The 6,560-nt window shown below is 36.1% G+C and overlaps 1 pseudogene; it reads right to left on the minus strand.

Annotated features, from left to right (window-relative positions):
• Nucleotides 1-1,748: 1,748 nt before the first annotated feature.
• LOC110934492 lies at nucleotides 1,749-3,537 on the minus strand (annotated as a pseudogene).
• Between the last annotated feature and the right edge of the window lie 3,023 nt (nucleotides 3,538-6,560).

Raw genomic sequence — 6,560 nt, forward strand, 5'->3', positions numbered from 1 at the left:
CAACTAAACCACCAACCTGAACCGTAGCATCCACCTCTCTATTGATACCCACCGCCTCCTCCACCACCTCATTTTGAACCGGATCTAATGGTCCAGTAGCATCCAAGGCTGCCTCGACAGAGGCCATATTCTGCTATTCAATCTCCAGCGCACTGATAATATGATCAGTTGGAACCATTGGCACACCTTCATCTTCGTCCGATAATGTAGAATTTAAGTCCGGGCATCTTTGTACCTCTTCCTGAAAGAGAATGTTATTGCTTATAAAAGTATTGACATTATCCTCAGGTGAATTGTGAAAAACAATTATGGACCTCTTTCTACTCTTAACTGAGTTTGAACATCCAATGTTAAAGCCCAAAGAATTCTCCACTGGAGGCCCAGTAAACCGTAACCCGTTGGCCCACAGGATCAACACCCACACTCCCAAAATTAGTCTAGCCCACCGAGTTTAAAATTTGGGCGGCATTATTCACCTCTTCCACATTTGGTAAGTCTTTACTACCATGCAAAACTCCCGTGATTTCCGCCTGATTGTTAGCCGGACTATGCGATAATACGTTACCGGCCGTTTCCACCTCATCGGTCTCCGGCGACACATCAAGAATCTCACCTTCCTCCATCTCATCATCCTTATCCTCTACGGTATAACCATTGCCTTTCGAGAAAATTGTAACTTCTTCATCAATTTTGGATGCAATCTTTGTAAGGACATGAGTAAAGCCTGACGAATTATCTATTACAAGCCAAGAGAAATCCGATGGCCATACCACATTCCCAAACAAACTACCCACCCTATCGATACAACGTTTTCACGTATCAACATCGGCAAGCCAACAACCTTCAATAACGCAATCCGTTCAAACGGCAGAGCTTGACCAGTCCATGGTGAAACAGAAACCAAGGCCTCTTTCCATACACCCTCCTTTGAAACTAAAAAATCATTCATCTCAACGCTATCCCGAAACGTCATTAAGACTGACAAACCTCCAAGATACAAAACAGCAGCATCAGAATGACCGGCTGTCACCAACATCTTCTTAACCTTGTGCAACCGGGCAATGGTGTCCGATACACCAACCATTGCCCGTCCCATACAATGTATAGGATAAGCAGCACCACCTTCTTGAATATGTAACGTCTTCTTCGAACCAGACGAACCTCCATAGACCGATGCCATAGCCAGGAATTCCTCATCAACGACATTCTTATCCCTAGGCAACCATACCTTCTTAGCCGGACCACCTTCGTCATAAGAAATCTTATTGTGGGATCGGTCAAACATAGCCAGAGAAACAGAAATCCGGGAATCCAAGATAACAATCTCATTTAATCCTTGTAAAATCGAATAAGGATCCTTGATCTTTTCACAGCGAACAAAACCAAATACTCTTCCTTTTATCGTCCTCCGTCTAGGTACCCAAGCATCCGTCACAGTAACAAAATCCTGAAACGCCTCCCTCAACTTCAACCCCGTAACTCTATCCGAGATATTTGTCACGTAAAAAGTAGTTCTAGTCGCTGGATCATCACCATCACGAGCATGATGGACTGGCTGTCGGCGGCTTTCACCTCTCCTATTAGGGTTTCCCATATAAGGGCGATCAACAGTATACATATAATACGGGCGAGCTATAAGTATATGTTTATTAATAGTTTCATATAACCTTAAAGTTGCCACATACAAGTTTACAAATTAATACATGACTTCCAACTTGTATTTGAATAAAAAGATATGTTACACGGATTCAAAGTTGGGCTAGTAAATGTTGCATCTCTGGGCGTGTTTTACACTTAGCAACTAAGGGTTCGGCCTTGTGCATGGTGAATCCTTGACCTTTCTTCATATCAACCATCTCTTCACTCAATCGTTCCCAGTCAAAGCATTGAATTAACAATGCTAGAGTTGGTCCAAACACACGAATCGCCAACCCATCTCCTGGACAACGCCTCCTTCCGGACCCAAATGGTAATAGCTTAAACCCAACATTTGTCCCTTCTAGCCCTTTAAATCTCTCAAGATAGAACCTTTCAGGGTCAGTCCACAACTTGGGGTCATTTTGTATGGCCCATTGGTTAACAAGCAACATGGTCCCTCGTGGGACGTTATAACCCTCAATAGTACAATCTTCTGATGACTCGTGAGGGAGCAGTAAAGGGGTCGCAGGGTATAATCGAAATGTCTCATTCATAATCCAACGAATGTAAGGCAGTTCAGCTATGTCCGACTCTTCAACAAGGCGATCTTTGCCAATTTTTGTATCGATCTCACTTTGTGCGTTTTGTAGAACTTGTGGATGGTTTAGCATGTCCGACTCTTCAACACTACTAGAAAACTTTGCCAACGAATGTAAGGCAGTTCAGCTATGTCCGACTCTTCAACTAAAGACCATTCCATGGTTGCAACCGAAGTATCAGTGCCAGCTGATAGAAAGACCTAAGCACAATTTTTCAAGAACTGGATCAAGAACACATTTTGAATTGAAGTTAGACAAGTGGGATCTTACAATCACTAAGGATCGAATCATTTGATCAGTGTAGTATTTAGGATCTGATTCTTGTAGCGATAATAATGCTTCGATCATTGTCTTCTACTTGGTTTCGCCTTTTGATTTACGAACTTGTTCGATCAGCTCTTGAACGAAAACATCCCTCTTTTCCTGCAACGCAATAAACCTCTTCTCCGCCCGATTTCCAAACCAACTCAATTGCGGTAAGTAATCCGCGATAACAGAATCACTGTTGAACAGCTCCGTCTCATCTATGATTTCCCGGAGCCGATTTCCTTCCTCCTGTTAATTTATGATTAGTTAAACTAAACTTTGATCACATTATTATTAATTAAAATTATTAATATTTGTAAACATGTAACTAAACTAGCAACTTAACCATTATCTTTTGCATACTCAAAGAAAGAAGTGAGATTAAAAAGAAAAAGAGATTGTGAATACCATCTCCGGAATATCTACGCCAAAATACCTCTTTCCACATATCATCCTCATCATCACATTCAACATCAGTTCATAGAAAACTGAATTCATATTCACTGGGGAAGAACTAGTCATCATCAACTTGCGGATCATAAGCTTGCCTTTGTCAATTCGCATGTGGCAGTATCCGTTGAGTCCGCCAGGAGATAAGATCTCGTTTGAGGCAATGCGGCGAAGGTGGCGCCAGTTTTCGCCGTAAGAAGAAAAAACGAGACTAGTGTAGTTGTTGGCCAAGAACTTTCCATATAACATGTGAGGGCGGTTTGCAAAGATGATATCGTTCTTGGTGAAGCATTCTTCAGCGGCCGAAGGGGAGGAGATCAAGAGGACACGGCGGAATCCAAGGCGGAGGAGGAGAACGGGATTTGGCAGACAAATCGGATAGGGTCCGGTATATTGGTGGTTTCAAGAGGTAGAGATGGCCGATAATGGGGAGGGTTGGGAAGACAGTCAGCGGGAGGTTGGCGGATTTGCGACGGAAGTGGGAGGTGAAGAGATATGAAGCTAGAAGCAAGAGGAGGGAGATGTATAGATAAGGAACCTCCATGTTTGAAGCTTTTTGGTGTTGTGTTAATGGTGTATTTTTGGTAAGCATCGATGTTGATTTTATACATCTTGGAGTCAAATAACAACAAATTCTGGAGAACATTCATTCATTTAAGAAAGGGTTACAAGTTTTTATGATTCGGTTCAGAAGAGATGATATGGTAACAGAATTAGGCAAGAAGAAATACTTGATCTTGTAAAAGAGTATTAACATGTGTTAGTATGAGTTAATTACTTGTTAAATCTATATGGTTTTGTGAAAATAACCTTTTTAGTCGGTTGGTTTCAGTTTCTCATTTTTAGTCACCATAGTTTCATTTTCTTTTCAATTAAGGTCGGACATCTAACATCACCCATTTATATCCTTTCACTGGCTACATTGGGTGCTCCATTTGGTGGCTTTCATGTGTGTTTGGTGTAGCAACTTACTAATTAATAAAGACTTTTGTTGGCCGTTCAAAAAAATGGCTACATTGGGTAGTGTGTCTACACGGAGATCGAGGACATAAGTCACGACTTGGTTGTAGTTTACAGGTACATGCGGGTCATGGATTCACTACAACATCGGGTTAACAAGTTAAGGTAAGTTTCTTATGCGTTTGTTTTGTAAAACTTTTGGGTTAAATTCTTCAAAAGGAGTTTCTAAAATGTTATTTGTATGCTATGAGTTTAATGAATGCGTTTCAGTTACATGCATGTAAATGTTTTATAAGATTGACAAAAACTATAAAAAAACTAATCTACCTTTTTTCATATCTACCTGGTAATGTCAAACATAATTGTAAACTTCTTTCTAAAAGAACACTATTAATTACAAATTAAGCCTTTATATATAAGGTCACATACATATACATATTATGTATTTCAATGTTTATGTTTTTTTTCTCAATAAGAGTTAAATGCCCGAATAGTCCCTGTGTTTTGCCATTTTTTCACCTTTAGTCCCTAACATTCTAAAATTACACCTATTGTCCTCAACTTTTGCAATTTCGTTACCGGATAGTCCCCAGACCTAACATCAGTTAGTTTTTTCAGTTAAGATAGCGTGAAATGACAAAAATACCCTTACTATAAAACAAAATAACTTAACTTATTAAATACTAGATTTATTTATTTATGGGACCCACTCCTTTATAAAAAATAATAAGGGTATACGGGGCACTCTAGGTGACCCCATGCGGTGACCCAAGTCCCCGCTAGGGAACACGGCCGCCATCCCTGCGGTGAGGCAAATCGGGGACCAAGCTCGGTGTATGTTCACCGCATGAAGGAGAGAGGAGATGGTGGGCCACCCTCATTTTCAACCAATCAATTATTTTCCTTTTTTTGAATAAAAAAACAATTTCCCTAAGAGAGGAGTGCCGCCATCAAATTGAGGGTGTGAGGGGAGTTTAAGAGGGGAGTTGACGTGGCATAACCTGATTGGGTGTGTGTAAGAGAGGGGACTCCCCTAAGAGGGGACTCACCCTAATAATAATAATAATAATAATAATAATAATAATAATAATAATAATAATAATAATAATAATAATAATAATAATAATAATAATAATAATAATAATAATAATAATAATAATAATAATAATAATAATAATAATAATAATAATAATAATAATAATAATAATAATAATAATAATAATAATAATAATAATAATAATAATAATAATAATAATAATAATAATAATAATAATAATAATAATAATAATAATAATAATAATAATAATAATAATAATAATAATAATAATAATAATAATAATAATAATAATAATAATAATAATAATAATAATAATAATAATAATAATAATAATAATAATAATAATAATAATAATAATAATAATAATAATAATAATAATAATAATAATAATAATAATAATAATAATAATAATAATAATAATAATAATAATAATAATAATAATAATAATAATAATAATAATAATAATAATAATAATAATAATAATAATAATAATAATAATAATAATAATAATAATAATAATAATAATAATAATAATAATAATAATAATAATAATAATAATAATAATAATAATAATAATAATAATAACAACCTCACCCCCCCCCCCCCCTTCTCTCTCTCTTTCTTCTCTCTTCTCATTGCAACTCCATCATCACATTTCTCAATTGGATTAAAACTCAAAATAAAATCTTCAAGAATGGAGAAGGTGAAATCAAAAGAAATCAGGTAAAGAGCCCCCTGTCATATCTCAATTAAAATGAAAATCAAGTATCTATATATACAGAAAGGAGAGGAGCCTAAAACAGACTATAACAAACAAACTAACTGTAACAAACTCAATAGCTATAACTAACTCATAATCCACTACTAGTAGGAATTTGTAATGAACGAGTTAATATTACCCGCGCGTTGCGGCGGGATTTTGATTATAAAAGTCATTAGTATGAGCGTCACATGATTATGTTTCATGAGGTGGCGTGGGGCAAGAGTCATGGGCTTCATGGCGTGGGGCAAACGTTGTTGATGATGTGGCGATGTATGACCGTCACATGATGTTTCATGCCCTTTTTTCCAAGCCCATTCACACTTAATACTAACATTTTCTTTGAATACGGTAATCTGAACACTAAGATTTTCTTTGAATACAATAATCAGAAAGACATGTTTATTTATAGTTTCTAATATAATATATGGATAATAACACCTACTTACTCATTGATAATAATATGTTGCAACCAAAATCCTTTCAAAATCTACTTTTTGTTTACTCGTCTTCATTTTTCTCCCCCAAGTCATGTAATCATATTCACAACCTTACAATTCCATCTTTCTTCTTCCTCATTTAATGATTATTTGTTGGAATATACTCATCTTCATTTTTGCTTATCCAAGTCTAAACATTTATCAAAGAGTTTAAAGATATACATATGAATTTTAAACTCAATTATTTTCAGATTTAAACATATCTTGTGCATGTATAAATGTCAGATTTTAAACATGATGTTACGCATGTATATGTCTCAATGTGTTTGGTTTCTTTAAAATTTTAGATC

Source organism: Helianthus annuus, chromosome 4 (assembly GCF_002127325.2).
Source record: "Helianthus annuus cultivar XRQ/B chromosome 4, HanXRQr2.0-SUNRISE, whole genome shotgun sequence".
In the NCBI taxonomy this organism is placed as follows: Eukaryota; Viridiplantae; Streptophyta; class Magnoliopsida; order Asterales; family Asteraceae; genus Helianthus; species Helianthus annuus.